Here is a 21469-nt window from a genome sequence, read left to right as displayed (position 1 = left end):
CAAGTTTCAACTTTTCTAGGCCAATGGTTCTTGAGAAGATATTTGAAAGATGACTACAAACTGACAAATATTCATTAATTATGAGTGTGCCATTATTTGAACAAATCTTATTTAAAATTCTAACACTGACAAGATAGCCCTAATTCGACACTCCAAATGTTATCAGATAGACAGTTATGTGACAGAATGTGGCCTAATGTGTGCAAGTTGTGTTAATCCGTTTGCGCGGTACTAACCATGCTAACCATAGGTCGTACTTACAGTCTGACACATTCAAGGCACTTCCGTCTGCTAACTTTGTGTCTTGGTCAAGTTGGTGGTGATGTTAATGGAGTAATTCACACAGGTTAAACCAAGAAACTCAAGCAGAATGATTTACACTTGCATGAATTATCCCTTCGATCTTCTTCAGTTCTTGTTCTTACTTTCGATTTCAAAGCGTTTTACTTTCAGCACACCTCGGCCGATTACATCAATTGATGTAGGGTACCGTAGTCAGCCGAGGTGAGCCGAATAAGCGTTTACGGACTTGGATCACGGTGTACACTATATTTCATGCCCCCGTAATCGAACTCGGGGGTTATATAGTTTTTTTTTTTTCTAATTTGTACAGGTATCATAACATTTGCAAACTCATCCTGTTTAATTTGTGTTTTATATTGTTATAAAATAAGACCTACTGAAGCTGAAAATATAGATATTTAGAATTTAATTTTTAAAAAGTGGACTTGCAATTTACAAATGCTCAGAAAGTTTTTAATGTAAAAAATAATCGTAGTAACTTGAATATGCGACACAAAGGGAATTATTACTGTGTTCTTGTTTTATTTTGAATAGTAAAAACAAATACTTCCATTGGAGGGGGTGTTATAGCGAACTACAGTATGTACTGTAAATAACATTTTCAAGGAAACGAATTGAACTCCGATTTAAAAAAAAAATACTTGTCCGCCCAAAGATCTCATGAAAAAGAAATTTCCGTGTTTTGCGTGAAAATTATGGTGGCATATTTCTGCCCCTTGTGTGCAAGTTATTTTTCTATCAAATATGTCGACATGCAAGATAGATATGTTGACATGCAAGATAGCTATGTCAACATGCAGCATAAATATGTTGACATGCAAGAAAATTGCAATCAAATAAAAATTATAAAAAATCTTCAAAAATCTCAAATATTGCCCACATGTGACATCAAACATGCTAGATGCTACTTATTTATGTTAACATGCAAGATAAATATGTTGACATGCAACTTAGATATGTTAACATGCAACTTATTTATGTTGACATGCAACTTAGTTATGTCGACATGCAACTTACTTATGTCGACATGCAACTTACTTATGTTGACATGCAACTTATTTATGTTGACATGCAACTTATTCATGTCGACATGCAACTTAGTTATGTTGACATGCGAGATAAATATGTTGACATGCAACTTATAAGTTCATGTCGACATAAATATGTCGCATGTTTACATAAATAAGTTGCATGTCAACATATTCATCTTGCCTGTTAACATAAATAAGTTGCATGTCAACATAAATATGTTGCATGTCGACATATTTATCTCGCATGTCAACATAACTAAGTTGCATGTCAACATATTTATCTTGCATGTTAACATAAATAAGTAGCATCTAGCATGTTTGATGTCACATGTGGGCAATATTTGAGATTTTTGAAGATTTTTTATAATATTTATTTGATTGCAATTTTCTTGCATGTCAACATAGTTATGTTGCATGTTGACATAACTATCTTGCATGTCAACATATCTATCTTGCATGTCGACATATTTGATAGAAAAATAACTTGCACACAAGGGGCAGAAATATGCCACCATAGAAAATAGAAAAAAAAACTTTTACCAGAGCAAAGTTTGTAAAAACAGGGGCCTATATCACTGCCGGGCGGATCTAGAGGGGGGTCGGTGGTTGGAACCCCACCCTATTTTATTTTTGTACACAGAGAGGGGGGGGGGGTCTGTAATATAGATATTTATACGTCTAATAATTTGATTGATTAATGTTTTACGCCGATCGGCAATAAGATTTGAAGAAAAAAATCTGTCCTTTCTGTTCGCTAGATCTGTATATATTTGCGTATATTTGATTTCCTTTGTGTACCTGTACCTTGACAACCCCGGCTACGGGCTTCGACCACCCACAAGTAACATGCAAGGAAGATTCCAGCGAACTTTAGCTATACCATTTTTGGACCATCCTCAGAAGTAACTAACTTTTCGAAGTATGCATAAAATATTTTTAATCAATGACGAAGAGAAAGGTTTATTATGTTCCTGTAGAGTGCAGATGGAGGGGGATTCTGACTGTAGCTCTCCGGTCTGTCAAATTGTTTTTTTTTCGGAGAGCTACAATAATGCATCAAACGCAAAATATACTGATATAATTGTCTCAAAACCTGCACATCAAATCAACAATTTGAAGGAACTAATCGTAGTCATTTTACTATTATATAGGTAGGTATAAACTACTATACAGGGGCAGATCCAGCAATCGTTAAAAGGGGGGGGGGTCCAAGTCGGTGTCCCCAGCACTCGTGCATAGAATCACACCATGGTCACTTCAAGTCCGTAGCTACATATATAAGAAGGGGGACCTCCAAAAACAGTTGAGAGGCAAAAACAAAATAAACCAAAAAAAAAAAAAATAAATTCACCACATTCTATTTTTTTCTTTGGGGGGGGGGGGGGGGGGTAGAGGGATTCCTGTAATTTTTCTGTTCGGTACATTACTTTGAAATGCTTGAATCTGCGTATTTTCCGGAAACAAAAAAATGTGAAGGGAGCTTCCAAAACATAGTATTATTAAAACTACAGCAAAAGATTATTCTCAGAATCTTCGTGCATTTAATTAATTTTAATTTAATTAATATTTTATTATTTAAAGTAAGATTACATAATTGGATTGAACATCAGGCATGGCCAATTTAAGTCCTCTCCAATGCTTCTTGCAGATGTAAATTAAGAGAGAACTTGCATCATGATACAAAAGTAAGGAATTTTTTAAAGAATAGAGGCGTACTGTAAGACGATATCAATCCCCCGCTCTTAGAAAAGACATTTGACATTTCTCAAGTCTAAAAGTTCATGAAAGCTATATTTTCAAAATTTATACGATGTATATCATGATCTTTAATTTACACATTTAATTCTGTATTTCATTGTTTTAAATTTTTTAATAATAATTTATTATTTTTTCACTCATGTGTTTTAAGATATGTGAAAAAAAAAAAAAAGAGCTTGACGCATGATACGAACTCTCTCTCTCTCTCCATAGCTCAGGGTTTGGAACAAGATCGACCGCATTATAACCGCGTAGTTTGGGTCTAGAAGATGTGTCGTTGGTCGGGCAAGAGGGAATGTTGGCAGGGGAAGTGAGTGGCGTCGTTGGCCGGAAGTAGTAGTAAGAGCCGTATTCCAAGGACTCTTCCCGATGACACATATAAAAAGTCCAAAGTAACGAGGAATAAGTATGGTTTCCGAATTTATTATAAAGTCCCAACGATGGAAATGACTAACATGAAACAACAATAAACAATAACCAGTTGGATATGGCCGTAGCCTCCAAACTGTTAAAAGTAGAAATAGTTACAGCATGATGGGGGAACGAGTCGGACGTGTGGCCGGTAGTACATCCGGCCTCCGAACTGATGAGTAAAATTTGACAATAGTATTTATGGGAAAATGAACAATGAGTTAAAAATGGCAGGTGTTGACAATGAGTAAAAGTGATACAGTGAACAAATAATTAAATGCTTTGATGACATGGACATAAAGAAGGCCGATAATTGAATAATTACATGTTGTTTGTAAAAGTGATTAAAAAGTCCTTGGGCATAAACACTTTTAGTGGCCGACAAGTGTCACTCAGTAATTGAATTATCAATTAGTAACTTAGCTAAGAAAGATAGGAAAAATCCAATTTGTGAAAGGAAATAATTTCAGATTAGAAATGATATTAAAACAAAAATTAGATATAAACATTTAAAGTCCAAAATGAATTTAAAGTAAAGCAGTCAATTTCACACGGTGATAGTTTCCCATCGCTCCGGGAAAAACACGTCCTCGTGTTTTGAATGAAAAATCACTGCACAATAAGATGAAAGTAGAATTTATCTTGATCTGGGAATCACCATATAGCACATGTAGCACTTCTTGTGAAAGTTGTTCTGTAGGGGAATGATTGTTCTGGTCTCTGTTTCTCAGGAAATAATTTGTTGGTTTAGTCTTCATTGGGATGAACCTTTTTCTTCCACCATTTGTAACGGGGGATTTTTGTTCGACTTCTGGGTTGAAAGATTCTGAAAATATATGACCAAGCAAATTTCTATCAAAACATTATAAATAGTCTTCATAAAATTGTGTACCTTTTCATGGCAAAGTGATCTCTACCATTTTGGTTAATTTTCCCCACTTTTGATTGTTTATTTTATGAATGTGTATAATGTTTATATTATATATGATATGACATGCACATGTAAGGTCAAGGTTAATTAATATGCTGTCTATATATATAAGTTGCACCAATCTTCATTGTGCAACGACTCGTTACGTATTATTTAATGTGGTCATTATATATATGTTGCATAGGTTGCAAAGACTCATTGTTAATTATCTTTTTGTCTTTATATGTCATCTTTTATCATACATTATATAATTGTCACTTTATGCTGGAACCTCAAGAATAAAACATCGTAGAAAAATATTTCATCTTGGTCATATATTTTCAGAATCTTTCAACCCAGAAGTCGAACAAAAATCCCCCGTTACAGCATAAACCAGTGCTACGCTACGAAGTATATGCATGATCGATGTCTTTCAGAGTGATTTTAAATAAACGTGTTTTTTAAAGCGTACATTTTTTTTTTCCAGAAATGATCGATTTTCATGTAGAATGGGTTCAGATTCCATTTTTTTTTTCAATTAAAGTGAGAATGTGGAAACAAAGCGCAAACTAAGCGCAATTTTTTTTTGTGCACAATAAATATACATTTTTTTGATGGGTGGCACCGTAGCTCTCCGGTCTGTCAATATTTTTCTTTTTTTGGAGAGCTACAGTTCCGCTGCTTATTTTGTGTATGCGCGCGTATGTGTGTTTAGTTTTTAAATATTTCGAATAACATATATAGAATGTCAGTGATGTTACAAAATGTTGAGATGACAGTAATTTAGTATATAACCCCCCCCCCCCCCGCAAAAAAAAAACACACACACACAAACTACTAAACTTCAAGTCTTTTGAAAACGTTATTACGGCCTGAGTAAATACGGGCACTTATCATACCGTGTCATATCAGGTGGAGACACGTGCCGCGAAGACACCTGTCACCGTGTATTTTTTGTATATTCTATGTGATTTGAGAGGGTTTTCTACCTAAAGAGAACAAAGGGCTGTTGTCGTGCAAGTACACACACAGTCTCCGCAAGATGATGAATTGTGGGTTTTTTTCAATCATTAAAAATTATTGCATATTAATTATTCATAAGTTACACAAGAGAACTTATTCATAAAATAACCTACATTTATTTTAAAAAGTTCACTGAAAGAACAACTATTTAGAACTTACGATTTCAATTTTTATTACTGATTTAGAATAAAACTATCCTGTTTAAAAATTAAATAATTTTCTAAAATATTTTACATGATTTTGTTTTCTCTAAGAACAACAGTTACGGTTTTTGAAGATGGCCCTATGCTAAGGCCATATATATCAAAAGAATTGCATGTGCAGTTTCTGTTGATATTATTATATAAAGATGTGAAGTTTGTCAATACTACTACAAACATTTCTTCATCTACCATGTCCACTACTTTATTTTAATTCGCGGCTATGCTGTCAAAGTATTAATTTACTCTTTTAAAGAAAAAGATGCGTGTTCTTATATTTGACCATAGACTGGATCAAACTACAGGCCTGTAGGAAAGTAATTTCCGTTTGGGTAACGGTAATAAACTTACCGGGATTTTTTTAACTAGCATATACCTTATCAGATTCCCTAAAGAAAAAAAATTCATTAGAAGAGATACAGGGCAGGACCAGCTAAAACTGTGTATAAGTACAGTCCTACACATAAACTAAAAAATATCTAGATGACTTTCGACACAATCTTTCCAATGGGCTCACTTATACCCGTCACGACTAAAATTCTGAATTACAATACTGTTAATTTTCCTGCCTTTGATTAGATATTAATTTTGTTCCACCCTATGATAACTCTCCTTGAAAAAAGGTTTTCAACATTCTGATACTTTAAACTACATGTATTTAACATGTTAACTGTGCACCACTTAAAGTAGAAATATTCGAAAGCAAAATACACTCAGTATACTGTCAGTCTGCTCTGATTTTTCTGGATTATAGTTTTGATATTTTTTCATTAATACACAATAAGATTGCCATTTTCCTAAGTATTATGAACAAAGTTAAAATTTGTTAAAGTGAAAGGACGTATCAATAAAACCCGTCCAGAAATTTGAAGTTTCAATAAATATGTTTTGATGGTAAATGCTATAATTGCAATATATAATTTTATACAGTAAATAATCAAATTTGAGAAAATATTAACAGCAAATCTGTGTCTATGCACGTTTAAGAAGATCGATGACCATCGTTCATATGTATAGTTTTGCTTATAGGGGTTGGGGGTCTATATATTCACTTCATTCTCAGTCCTCATCCAGTCCTGCAGCTTTCGCTGAAAATCACTATCGTATTTTTTTCGGGGGGGGGGGGTGTCAGTTTTATAATGTAATTATGTTTCAGTTATACATGTATTGTGAAGCACGTGTACCAGTTTTTTTATTATACTAATATGTCGGGAGAAATAGAGATGGGGGTTTTACTTATTGATAATCAGAGTTCACGATATAATTATCCAAAGTTGATATAACTTTAATATGACCAATATTGTAGTTCCATATTATAAGTGTGATCACGTCCAGCAACAGAGACTCGCAGTCACTGTGTCACTTTTCTGCGATTCAAAATTTAACAGCGTACCGCGAGAAAAATCCTGCTTTTCACAGACTGGTCAGCTTTTTCCGCGATTCTACTCTTTGATTTTCCGTGACATATCTTAGTCTGTACCTCTTTCGATCCGTAAGCAATCTAAAACCTGTTTTTCTTTGCTCGCCATCATCTTCGGTCTGCTACATTCACATTATACTGAGATAGTCCAAATCACTGAAATTTATATGCATATAATTGCGCAGATAACTGAATAACACGTACACTCGATTATCAATTTTGAGTGAAAAAAAATTATCTTGGACATTTTTGACAGTATTCCACCTTTGGAATAAATGTAACAGTTTTAAATTTCATAAGATATTTCTTATATGTCTCTGTTAGTAGTAAATTAATTATTTTATGATTGGTTGGGCGAGAAACCATTCGGCAATCCTACCATAATTATGTCAAGTCTATAATTATTTCTTGAAGAGACATGGTATAATTATGAAAGGATGAAATAATTTGGGAAAAGAAATTCTTTTTATTATTCAAATATAGCACTGAATCTCTCTCTTTACACCCTCTCCTAACATCATGTTGACTGACATGGCCCTGTTGCTGTTTACTGGCTTTCGTTGAAGTTCAGGCGTGCGTAACAGTGTATATACACTGTTAGTACTTACCCTCTAAATCCCCAAGTAACCCCAACTGGCATATTATTCCCAGCTACAGTAGCCCAAATTTTGAATTTCTTTATTACTCCCAGCGGTGTGTTCCTGTTTTGGACACATTTCATAATTACTAGGTATAAAACAATAATGTGTTAAATATGTTTTGAATAACAATATTATAGTCTGATTTCTGGTTAGGATTTACCTGAGTTTACCTTATTTTACCTATGTATCATGAACAGGAAGAATAAATATTAATTCAATGTATATGAATATTTATTGGGAAAAAAGTGAATTTATTTAACATTTCACCTAACATTATATTTTAAAGAGACTGCCATTTCTTGAAAAACAAAATTTAATAATTTTTAAAGCTGGTAATTCAGAAATTGACACCGATTATTATTCATGATTAATTATTTAGCATAGCTTTTTATTTTGTTTTCAAAGTAATAAATGGAAACTTGTAATGCACATGATAATTTTTGTTGTTTAATTTATCATTTTGTTTCAAATTCTTTCCTATAAGTTCATATTTCCCCTATCTACCGACTTTGGCATAGACTATACTAATAAAGTAATTGTCTCATTCGGTCAAATTCCCGTTTTGCCACAAGTTTAAGTTCATCTAAATCGAGCCCCTCATTTACTGCCAAGGAAAGAAGAAGATCAACTTGCATATGGATTTTCAAGAGATCTCGAAAGAAACTTTTAAAAAACCTTCATTTTTGGCACACCGTTTGTCAATATGCACGGATATATTTCACTTGTCTTTATTTTCAAAAGTCCCTCACTGTCACAACGATCCTTAATAATGACTATGTACTAATTTTGTAATTATGTATTTGTCTTTTCATTAATTTTTTACGTCGATGAAAAAGTAAAGAGTGATGATATTTATATATTCATATTTTCGTTATCTTCACTTTTCCATTAGGAATAAAGACAGACGTTAGAGCATTTAAGCATAAATTATAATATAGTGTAGATTGTATCCGTATATATATTTACAAAGATAACACATGTGGAAAGGGAATCTTTTGTAATCCAGGCCGTTATTGCTAATTTCTTATTTGTTTTGTTTTCCATTTTATCATTCATTAGGACTTTCAATTACGGCAAATCACTCCCCTAAATTCTACAGATATCTTGGACGACATATCGCATACATGAACCATTCAGCTATGAAGATTGAAAACACGTATTTAGCCGCAGAACTGTAGCGTTATGGTATTATATCTTAAGATTTGACCATAACACTACAGATCCAGTAATGCAAAAGAAAAAAAAAAACAAAACAAAACAAACCTGTAATTTACGGCGTAAAATATTTTTCGCACTGTTTGGGAGAATTACTCCACTTTCCAAAATTTGTCAATCATCAACCTTTCCATGCATAATTCTAAACACCAAGACTTTGGTAGAGGCGGCCATAAAGGGTTGCGAAGTGTATAAAATATTAAGATATAAGTAATGGTCATTTTAGAGAACACTGCACCACAAGTTATTAATTACAATATGTTGATGGATGCTCTTTTAGAAAATTTAAGGCTTAATTTTTAATTAAATTGTAAGATATCAAAAGAGTCCAGAGGTATGTAATGTATGCTTCATCTTCCTCCAACTTTAAAAATTATAGCCAATCTAATTCATACATTTGATAAATTTCATAAATCGGAAGTTATATTTAGTTTTTAGTTACATGCATATTTTTGGGAAGGGGTGGGTCATTACTTGGGATATCATGAATTACAGTAATCTGCACTGGGCACTTGAAAAACAGACGAATGTCAATGCCAGTTTTCACTTGATTTTATAGCTCAAAATTTTGTAGAACTAAAGTAGTCGTATGCATATGATACATGTTTATGCTCAAGGTGCTATGCAGTAAAAACTGTTTCCATTGTATGTTCACTATTTACATTTTAAATGAAAGATGTTTTACACTTCTGATATTTTCATATTAGCTTCCACAAAATGTGCAATTTTGCATGACAGCATGCTGCATGTATACACAAATGGATAATAAACAGGAAATGACACGTGTCGTGATCAGTCGGTGTGGAGATGAATTCTTGAATATACGTGTATATCATCGCTTAGGCTGAAATTCTGATAGGTATGAGAATATCCTACGGCCAATATATTTTCAAAGGTGTGAAACCTGAATTTGATACCTCTGATTTGATTGACAGGTCAGATACCTGTGCTACATGATAATCTGAATTTGCATGCTTTGAAGACACATGCGTCAAACACTTTAGTGTACATGTACCCGCGCCTTGTACATGCACACTCGGGTTTGAAAAACTGATAGTGTTTGCAGGGACCCATATGTTTTCTTAATATTTTCATTTAATCCTTTTGTGTATTGGAATTACTTTTTAATAAGAATTAAAGCATAAATAATATAATTTTAATATGGAGACAAAAAAAAAAAAAACAAAAAAAAAAAAAAAAAAAAAAAAAAAAAAAAAAAAAAAACACCGAAATCGGCGATTTCTCGGAAATACGGCCGATCATGGGCATGTGCTGATTTTCTGATTTTGAATAAAACAAAATCACTACAAATTAAGATAAGGAGTGTAATCCGTGCTAAAAACAAATCTTAAATGATTTTTTGATAGATAATTAAAGGTTTTGATCTAAAATATGCGATAGCATAAGAGATATAATTTTATGTCACAGAACTGTAGCATTATAATTTTTATATATAAGGATTTGACCATAAAGCTACAGGTCCCGTAATAAAAAAAAGTGCAATTTACGGCGCTAGATTTTTTTTCGCAGTCTGTCAGTTGGGAGAATTTCTCCACTTTCCAGCATTAGTATATTATCTATCTTTCCCTCCATTGTTTTAGAAACATTAAAAACATTTTCAATGAAAAATGACAATTTTGTTGCTTTTTTTTTTTTTTTTTTTTATATAAAAGCATACATATGATTTTTCTAAATCTTAAAAGATTAAAGTGTCATTAAACATTAATGCACCCATTATCATATTATTAAAACTCAGAAAAATAAGGTATTGTGAAAGTTTTCCATTAAATGGCTATGCTTTTTTTTTAATTGAAAGATGACAAATTTGGAGTTGTTTTTCTGATAAACCCATGGTCTTTCTAAATATAAAAAGATATAATGTCAGAAAGCAATAAATATAATAAATTCAAAATTGCTTCAAATTAATAAACCATGTTAAATGCAATAAATCAATAATGGTGTATTCTCTTAAATCTTTTTGATTTTCAAATAAATATATAAAGACAAATTTTGTTTTATTTTTCTTGTCAAAGTATGATCTTTCCAAATCTTCAAAGATTTAAAGTCAAAATTCCAACAACAAAAAATTATTTCAAAGAATGCTTCCATTACCATGTTTAACTGAGTAAATTGACAATGGTGTGTACTCTTAAATGGCCATATCTTTTTTATTTTCAAATAAATGAAAACACATTTGGTATTATTTTTCTCGTCAAAGCATCATCTTTTTTAAAAATAAAAAGATTTAGAGTCATAAAGCCAAAAAAAAAAAAAAAAAAAAAAATTTCCAAGAAAGCTTCCATTATCATGTTGAACTTAGTAAATCGACAATGGTGTGTTCTCTTAAATGGCCATATCTTTTTTTATTTTCAAATAAATGAAAACAAATTTGGTATTATTTTTCTTGTCAAAGCATCATCTTTCAAAATATTAAAAGATTTAAAGTCAAAAAGCCAAAAAAAAAATTATATCTCAAAGAATGCTTCCATTATTATGTTGAACTAAGTAAATCGATAATGGTGTGTTCCCTTAAATGGCCATATCTTTTTTATTTTCAAATAAATGAAAACAAATTTGGTATTATTTTTCTTGTCAAAGCATGATCTTTCAAAATATTAAAAGATATAAAGTCAAAAAGCCAAAAAAAATTTATCTCACAGAATGCTTCCATGATTATGTTTAACTGAGTAAATCGATAATGGTGTGTTCCCTTAAATAGACATATCTTTTTTATTTTCAAATAAATGAAGACAAATTTGGTATTATTTTTCATGTCAATGCATGATCGTTCTAAATCATAAAAGATTTAAAGTCAAAAAGCCCCCCACCCTCAAAAATAAATATTTCAAAGAATGCTTCCATTATCATGTTGAACTGAGTAAATCGATAATGGTGTGTTCCCTTAAATGGCCATATCTTTTTTTATTTTCAAATAAATGCAGACAAATTTGGTATTATTTTTCAAGTTAAAGCATGATCTTTCAAAATCTTCAAAGATTTAAATGTTAAAAGTCCCCCCCCCCCAAAAAAAAAATTATATCTCAAAAATGCTTCCCCCCCCCCTTAAAAAAAAAATTATTATTTTTCTTGTTAAAGCATGAAAATCATAAAAGATTTAAAGTCAAAATGCCAAAAAAAAAAATTCTTCCATTACCATGTTGAACTGAGTAAATCTGGTGTGTTCCCTTAGGCCATAAAAAAAAATTGACAAATTTGGTGTGTATCTTTCTATAAAAGATGGCCATATCTTTTTTATTTTTCAAATAAATGAAGACAAATTTGGTATTATTTTTCTTGTTAAAGCATGATCGTTCTAAATCATAAAAGATTTAAAGTCAAAATGACAAAAAAAAATTGTTTCAAATAACCATGGTGTGTTCCCTTAAGTGGCCATATCTTTTTTATTTTCAAAAAAATTAAGACAAATTTGGTATTATTTTTCTTGTCAAAGCAAGATCTTTCAAAATATTAAAAGATTTAAAGTGAAAAAGCCCCCCCCCCCAAAAAAAAAAAAAAAAAAAAAAAAAAAAAAATTATGTCACAGAATGCTTCCATTATCATGTTGAACTGAGTAAATTGACAACAATGTGTTCCCTTAAATGGCCATATCTTTTTTATTTTCAAATACATGCAGACAAATTTGGTATTATTTTTCTTGTCAAAGCATGATCTTTCTAAATATAAAAGGTATTATAATGTCAGAAAGCCCCTCAAAAAAATTTATATCTCAAAAAATGCTTCCATTATCATGCCTGAACTGAGTAAATCGATAATGGTGTGTTTCCTTAAATGGCCATATCTTTTTTATTTTCAAAAAAATTAAGACAAATTTGGTATTATTTTTCTTGTCAAAGCATGATCTTTTTAAAAATAAACAGATTTAAATTCAAAAAGCAAAAAAAAAAAAAAAAAAAAAAAAAAAAAAGAAAAAAAAGGAAAAGAAAAATTATTTCAAAGAATGCTTCCATTATCATGTTGAACTGAGTAAATCGCCAATGGTGTGTTCCCTTAAATGACCATATCTTTTTTATTTTGAAATAAAAGATGACAAATTTGGTATAATTTTACTTGTAAAAGCATGACCTTTCTAGATATAGAAAAAGATATAATATTAGACAGCAATCCCCCCCCCCCCAAAAAAAATATATCTCAAAGAATGCTTCCATTATCTTGTGCTGTTTTTCTTGTAAAAGCAGGTCACCCTTGTGGCACTGTGGTTAAAGTGTCTGCTCTTGAGTTTCTAAGAAGAAGTTGATGTCACGGGTTCAAATCCCACTGTTTGTGAAAAAATTAGAGAATCCTATAGATTGGTCATTTGGGAGCTTACATTTTGGAATGTGTTTACGCTATCTGAGTGCAATAAACAAGCATGTAACAGTCTGTTATAAAATGCAGTGCACTGGCACTGCAACTTTTGTTCCATAAATAGTAGAGGGCTGATATTTGGACACATATATGAGGAGTCTCTATTCTTTATGTACAACAAAGGTCAAGGTCATATCAAGAGGTTAAAGGTCAAATATTGTGACGTCATCTACTGAATCTTTTAGTTTTCTGCCATTGAATTTTTTTTAAATCACCAAAATATCTGAAACCACCGGTGCAATTTTCTTTATTTTTACACATTTTATTCTAGGACCCATTTGAATCATTCTGTTAATTTTTTGTAAAAATTGAATTATGCATTTTCTCTTAAGAAAACTTAAACTGTCGGATATTTACATGTGAATTTTCAGTTTCTGACACAATGTATGTTCTTTTTTACTGAATATTTTACCCAGATTTTCCAGTATTAATGTGATTTACTGATTTAAAGTAACAAAAAGGTTGTCTTTAGTAAAAGTATTACACAAATTTGCAATAGATCAATAGAAAAATCTAAAATAAGGCTCATTCTCAAGTCAAATGTCTGATTTCACAAACTTCTTACAGGGATCTGAAAGGCCATATTTCAGACTATGTGGGCAAAAAATGTGCGGTTGAATTTCTTTCATATCATATATAAAGAGAGATTCTGTATCCAAGAACAAAATATAAAAGTTTTAGAAAAATTGAATTTGAGGAAAAATTTGACCTATCTATTTGGTCCTTCCTTAATAATTGGTCAGCTGCAGAATGTTATTTATCAATATTCAGTTGTAAATGTGTGTTTTCATCTATATTTTTTCAAGTCATTCTTTCTTTTGACACAATATAAGGTATATTGCTGATTTTTAGCTGTAGCTAAATGTATTTGAATCAAATTCATATAGGAGAAGAAGAAATCCTATAGGAATTTAAAATTTCCTACAGGATATTTTTCTCCCTTAGGAGCAAGTAAATAATTCAAAAGTGAAAAAAATTCCTACAGGAATTTCTGACTGAAAAAGAGAATCCTAAAGGAATTTAAGAAATCCTATAGGATATATTTTTCCTAAGGGATTTTTTTCTCTCTCCCATAGGAAATTGTATTCCTACAGGAGATTGAATTCTCCCATAGTAATTTAGTTTACAGGAAATTAAGAAATCCTGCAGGATTTTGATAATATCCCTTAGGAATTTTATTTTTCCTATAGGAACTTTATTTTTCCCATAGGATTATCTCACCTGACAGGTGTGATTTACCTGTAACAAAGGTAGTTATGAACTCTGTGAGTGATGGTCTACCACTTGGTATACATGATTTTTATGTGAAATGAAAATTTGGCGGGCGCCAAAATGCCACTTTTGAAGTGGGATAATTATCCGGCACAGTGTTTTTGGTTAATATTATATTGAATAAAAAATATCTTTTTTAAATCGTCGTAAAACCAAGAAAGTTTTAAAAAATTATAGTGCCTGAAAACTCCTTTTTTCTTTTATTCTACTTGCACGTGTGGATCTAGAGGGGGTCAGGGAAGTTGTCCAGACCCCATCGCCGCATTTTGCGGCGTTAATTATGTACATATATAAAGTAATAGGGTCGGAAAGTCTCGTCACGTGACTCGCGAGATTTTACGATAATTTTTCACTTCCGGGCAGCTGACACATTAGAGTTGTGTATTGTTTAAGCATGTTTCTGGTTTATACAGAGCTTTCGAGAAAAAATTAAGTAGTTTTACAAAGCAGAAGGGTTCTCCGACTTACGATGGATGAATTGCGTGCCATAAAAGCTTGGATGCGAGTGTGAACGAGGAAAATTTCGATCAAAGTACAGGTAAACAAGTCAGATAATGTCATCTGTTTCGTGTTTATTTTGAGCGAAAAAGAAGTGTTTTATGTCATACCCGAATGAAAAAGTTTCCCAATCATCCATTCAATTAACCTGTTTACAAATTTTTCTTAAATCAGAGGACGATAATGTTATTATCAGCTGATTACAGAGGAGGAGTTTTGTCAGTGTCCGATGGGTACAAACGTCATATTGTGGCTGCATCACTTTTGTTTGGGTAAATAGTTTATTAAAAATACGTTTTTTCAGTAAGTTTTACCTGTTGTATGTCAGTGGATCGAGAATTCAATATTTGTGGACATTTATTTCCCAAGGACTAGATGTTTACATATTTTGCTAGTTCTCTGTATTCAACATTTAACAGCTGTTTAACAAAATTCATATCACTACAATAACAATTTTTACACAACCAAATTTCTTAATTAAAAAGCGTATGTTCCCTGAACATGGTGTGGGCAATTGGTTTAATGTCTGTCTGTTCAATTTATTCCTTGATCTTAGTTACATAATTACATTAAAACTTATTCTATAGCAGATGTACAGGTGAACGTGGTTGAGGAACACAGCTGAAAGATGCAGTTGCTTTAAGCAGTACCTAAGACTTTGATCAATATTCTTCAAAATGCAAATCAAATACAGGTATGAAATTGATGCAACAAAATAAGTTCTAGGGCATAGGACGATTTTCATCTTAGTTTGGACTTTCAGTAGGGCATGGCATTGTCTGGGTGTAACGGGTTCGTTTGCCCGATCTACTTGTTCGCAAGTGTACGTTAGCGCAGAATCCGTTCGTCCGAAATATTTTTCGCCCAATATCTTGTTCGCCCTGTATGAGGTTTGCCCAATGCTTATATAATATATATACTTGTATATATATGAATTAAAAATTAACATACAAGTATATCATTTTTAGCTCACCTCGACAAAGTCAAGATGAGCTTATGCTATACCCCTGGTGTTGGCATTAGCATCGGCGTCCCAGGTTAAATTTTAGGAGCAAGTCCATTCCACAGGAACTATAAGCCCTATTTGGACCAAACATGCATGGATGATGCATCTAGGGATGGACACTACCAGACTTGCCTCGGATGCTGGATCTGACCTATATTTTCCATACAAGAGACCAGGTTAAAGTTTTGGGAACAGATCAATCCGAATGAACTTGAAGTCCTTGATATATGCAGTATTAACAGTTATGAATATTTGTTTACACTATACATGTTTTTCACGCTACACGCGTAGAAATGTGTATATGCCATGTAAGGGATAAACACAATTTGCAAGATTATTGTTTTGGGGATGAATTCTAAATATTAAGAAATTATTATGTGAGATTTGTATTATTTAAACTGATAACATTCGTCGAGGTGAGCTTCATAATCTTTGATTTAATACCTATGTTTTTCTATTTATTTCCCCTACGAACTTGAATTTTTTTTTTCTCAAATTCTGATACTATCGAAGAGCAATAAATTAATTTTTGATTTGATTCTATTGTAAGTTTTATTTAATAACTAAGTATTTGCACTATAGTTAAATAGATATTTCAATGTGAATTAGGGGGATACATCTGAGTTATTTCTACGATTTGCGCTATGTTTTGTTTTGAAAACTATTAAAGGACTGAGCCGTTAATAGGTTGACCGCTGACCATGCACATATAACGTCTGACAGACACAGTGACTGTCTGTTTTATTTTGAATGTACAAAAATTAGGAAAGAAATTCATTAGATTTTATTCTACATTAAATTAATGCGAACGGACCCTGTGCGAACAAGTTTTAGGGCTAGCGGAATCTGGGCGAACAAGAAATCGGGCGAACGAACATGGAACCTTCTCTGGGCTACATAATGGGGAATACAATTAGGTAACGTCAAGAATGCCACATCTTCCTGAAAGTCCACACTAAGCTGGTAAATTCTATAAATGGATAAAATTTATTCTCATACGTGGTATATCATAGAATGACAAAGAGGTCTGTTATTGTCCATTGATGCATTACCCTCAACCCCCACCCCACGGTTTTAGACATTTACCAATAATTCATCTGTACTGTCATCTCACCTCACTATTAAAATTGGGTGAAACAGCCTTGTATACAGATTAAATGTATAATTTTATATTACATATATGGAATTTTTAAAAAAAAAACAAATATAATAGTCAACATTGGCCATAACTTAAAATATTCTTATTTGATGTACTCCAACCCACTTTTTATCAAAGTTGGTTGGTAGGTAATTTTTTTGGCATTACAGTATTGAACGAATTGATAACTGTTATATTAAATAATCACAGACATTAAAAAAAAATTATACCTTCGCTTTAAAACATCTATGGAAATTAGGGGGGAAAATAAAAAAAAATTGAAGTGCTGAAAAAAATTATTCTAATGGGTAGGGATGATGTTGACAGGTCAGTCGGAGTACATCAAACAATTTTATTTATTGTTAGCCTTGGTAGGGGCACCCTAAATATGAAGATATAACAAACACACAATTTTTATACCAGAAATTTTAAATGAAATCATTTTGTGCGTGTGTATAAAAAGGACAATTTTTATTCTGATTTTCTTCTAGAATTATAGATGAAATTTAATGAAGAAGATTCTGATTTGTGTCAAATAAATAGATATTTGCCAGATTTACAACAGCAACTCATTATTTGTCAGGCACCTAATTATTATCAGGTGTGCATACAACTGTGCAAAATATAAACCAAAATTCAAAATGACATGTAACAGAAGCTTGCTTAATTACAGGTTATTGTCTGCACATCTTGCAGTGGATGTTTTGATCGAGAACTTATCGAGCATGAAGACCAGCCATGTACCTATCCTGTCATGACATTATTAAAGGTAAGTAGCTCTATCAGCAAAGGATCGAACAAAGCAAAACCTTCATCTTCAGAAGATTTACATTTAATAATAATTGGTAATTTATTTGAATTCCTGTAGAATGTTATGTTACATACTATGAAAAAAAAAAAAATAGATTGAATCAAAATCGCTTTTATTTCAGTACTCTGTGATAGTTGGAAAATGTAATTTAAAACATGACATGGCTCTATGTTACTGCATCAGATATCGATCCAAGTTTACTTATAAACCGAAGGAAAACAGTCAAGCATCATTTTGAATTGGAGCTACGTATATCACCGCCTTCACAATATGCCTGCTTACATAACCAAGAATGCACAGTGACCAGTTGTACCTGTGATGTCGGACGAGATCCTGAGAATACTTTCAGTGCACTCATAGCTACCTGCAAAGAAATGAAAATTTTAAATGACTTGTATCAACCCTTTTGTATTTCATCTGGCTTGTATTTTTAGTACTCAATTATCCTTTAACTTACTTCAAACAAAATTTCATCAGTATCAACTTGTAGATGAAAAATGTTGAAACAGTTAGTTTGTCCCAAAGGAAATTCTCTTCCAGTTAATGAATTATCAGTGTCATGAGGGGTTGAATGATGTCAGTTCCATCGGCCTTCCCGGTATTTGTAGCAGAATGGTGCATACTGCAAAATGAAACACTTTTCATGAGAACCTGGAAAAACATAAGGTGGAAGTGATCAACTTCATGTGTACAAGAAAAAAGTGAATGCTTTCTTGAATACTAGCATTAAAATGATGCAGTAAAACTTGGTTATAAAAAAGTCACTGAGGCCTATGAAATTACTTTGCTAAATTCATAATTCGTTATAACCGTTAAAAGATTTTTTAAATTTATATAGCATGAGATACAAGATAACTTAGATATCTGTGAATTCGCAATACATGTATCTGTGTTCTACTAAATGGGTTTAACTGTATAAACTTAATATGCGTGTGTACATCCTTTATATAGAAAACTAAATACACATGTAATTGTAACTACCAAATATACAAATTAAACCATGACTTCCTTAAATTTGTTCTGAAGTGTATTTATAGTGTATTAAAATAAGCATGCAATATTGGTCTTGTTATACTGAAGAATTTTTAAGAAAAGGTTATTCATTGAAACAAGTGTGCAAACATACAGCACAGTTAGCAATTTTTATGCAGAACTTAAATGTTGAATGTGTATTTCAGTCGTTGGGATGAATGTAAGGCACACAGAGGAGAAAAGTACTTGTTCACAAATGTTATTTACAGATTTATTTTTATTAAGAAAGTATGACAAATTAAATTAGCATTTAAGGTACTGTAGATCACTTAATTTTCGCGACACCTTATTTTCGCGAGATAATCATTGACTCTTTATTAGCGAGACAAAATTTTCACGAATTGTGGTCGTTGCTCTATATAATCATAAGGAATTCTATTATACGCGAGAATGAAATTTTCGCGAGCATACCGTCTCGCGTAATTACGCGAAATAAAGTTCTCGCGAATGAAAAGTGATTTACAGTATATGGTCCCTTGATTTGCCATGTTATGTGAGCTTTTTTGAACTTGATACTGAACTAGTAAGTTTTAAATATTGAAGTAAAGAAAAGTGCAGTCCAAAAATTTACTCCGTACCTGATTTAAAATGAATTCCATCATTAATTACTTGGAAGTTTTCATGTAAGAAAACTATGAGATAAACCTCATTAACAGATAATGGTACATGGATGACACATTCAGCCGAAGCATTGTCCTTTTGTAGTACCTTCTGGAGCCCTGTAACATAAATTGAAAATATATAGAATAGATAAAATGTTCTTTTGTTGAATGATGAATATCCTATGGTCCCAGTAAGGGCCTGTTAGGAGACACAGTTAAATTGTAGTACTACATGTACGACAAATGAGAAAATTTCCAATATCTAATCAAAGGCGGATCCAGGGCAAGCACGACAGGCATGTGCCCCCTACCCCTTTGAATTTTTTAAATGAAATTTTGCTTATGCTATTCTAAAATCAAAGGGATAACGCCAGGTGTTGGAATTTCCTCAATTTTATGGGGTCTTTGCCCTTGCATTCCCGCCAAGTCTTTTCCATTCCATGCAGCCACCAAATCCCTTCACCTACTACTGCAACCCATCCCCAGTTATGAAATTCCTAGTTCCGCTGCTGCTAATTCCTGTATTTTAGGAAAAAAATGTCTTCTCATAATTTTAAGAGAATTTTGGAAGGGTTCATGAAGCTTTACAGTTAATGTTGAAATTAAATATATACCTGGTACATGCCTGTGTACATGCAAGAAGTAATGATTGACATTCTTATTTCTGGATCAACAGGATAGAGTACATAATTAGCTCATCTACTTTATATCTACTGTAATGATAATATTATGCATGATATTATTAATAAATTAAATAACGAATGTTATTTCTATCAGGATCATGTTTAAATGTAGTTATCAACCCTTTTCCCCGTGATTGATGCATTTTGATACATGTATATGTACATGTATTTCCCATTTGTTTTCAATGACTTTGCACACTATATCCCGACCTGATTCTATTGTCCCGTGAGCTAAATCAATGGAATAAAGTTATGGAACCAATCTTTGGGAAACCTTTTAGTTTCAAAACACGCTATTTCAGCTTAAAAACTATTTTAATTTTCCTTTTTATGCTTTCAAATATTCGCTAATCGTGCCCCACTCGGGATAGCTTGTATGTACGTCACTTTATAAAACAAAAAAAGCAATTAAAGGCCATTTACCTGTTTAACTCCATCCACTTTCCCCTCTTCCTTTCAATAATCGGGCAACAAACGACATGACAGACTTTACTAGTCCGCTGCGAGGCTTAAAACCTAATGCGAAGCGGTAATCCATTGTCTCCAAGAACGCTGAACTCCCCGGAAGTTATAAAACGAAAGTGAAAGTGAACGAGACTTTCCGACCCTATGAAAAAATTGACTAGAGCAAAGCTTGTTGCAAGGCAACGAGTAGGTCTTCTGTTAAATTGGGCCGGAAGTTACGTCAATAAAGGGAAAAGAATGAGTCCAGACCTCTCCAGTGACTTTTAGTTAAGTCCTTCAATTGGTGGCTAAAATCACCCAAAAGTTTGTCGAGAAAGAAAAAAATAAAATGGCATTTCTGACTATTCTGGTTCGGCCGGAAGTGACTTCGTTAGTTGACTTTTGATGATCTTACTAGCTGCAATTTATTATTCTGAACAATTATTCTTCAGTAATGTATTACAAATTCTCAATAGTTTTTCACATATTGAAAAAAGAATTTCAGTCCCTCTAGATCCCTTATTTAAGGAGACAGCCCTTTTTTGTTGATACCACATTAAAGGTCGTTTAGTTTTGCACAAATTTCGCTCAACATATTTTAACAAATTATTTACAGGTAAAAAATATTAAAGAAAAAGTTTTGAAAATTTTAAAATTCTTGGTACTCCTATTTTTTACCACAGCGAGCGCCGCGACCTGCGCTACT

The 21469-nt window shown here is 32.3% G+C and overlaps 2 long non-coding RNA genes across 5 annotated transcripts; one reads left to right on the top strand and one right to left on the bottom strand.

The window, feature by feature from the left end:
• The first annotated feature begins 14846 nt into the window (after positions 1-14846).
• Positions 14847-18221, top strand: LOC134247566 (uncharacterized). 2 transcript variants are annotated; one of them, XR_009987883.1, is made up of 5 exons: positions 14847-15087; positions 15222-15319; positions 15638-15741; positions 17865-17960; positions 18124-18221. It is a non-coding gene; the product is annotated as an uncharacterized LOC134247566 (long non-coding RNA). The 2 variants fall into 2 exon arrangements; XR_009987882.1 differs by having other exon boundaries at positions 15635-15741.
• Positions 18098-20930, bottom strand: LOC134247567 (uncharacterized). 3 transcript variants are annotated; one of them, XR_009987885.1, is made up of 4 exons: positions 20743-20930; positions 19613-20155; positions 18460-18624; positions 18098-18366 (listed from the first exon to the last, which is right to left on the bottom strand). It is a non-coding gene; the product is annotated as an uncharacterized LOC134247567 (long non-coding RNA). The 3 variants fall into 3 exon arrangements; XR_009987886.1 differs by having other exon boundaries at positions 19613-19753; positions 20743-20929; XR_009987884.1 differs by lacking the exon at positions 20743-20930 and having other exon boundaries at positions 19613-20727.
• Between the last annotated feature and the right edge of the window lie 539 nt (positions 20931-21469).

Source organism: Saccostrea cucullata, unplaced genomic scaffold (genome assembly GCF_032062105.1).
Source record: "Saccostrea cucullata isolate Sc308-1 unplaced genomic scaffold, CSIRO_AGI_Scuc_v1 ctg4668, whole genome shotgun sequence".
NCBI lineage: Eukaryota > Metazoa > Mollusca > Bivalvia > Ostreida > Ostreidae > Saccostrea > Saccostrea cuccullata.
Note: the sequence above shows the minus strand (reverse complement) of the source record. Positions and strands in the feature narration are given on the sequence as shown.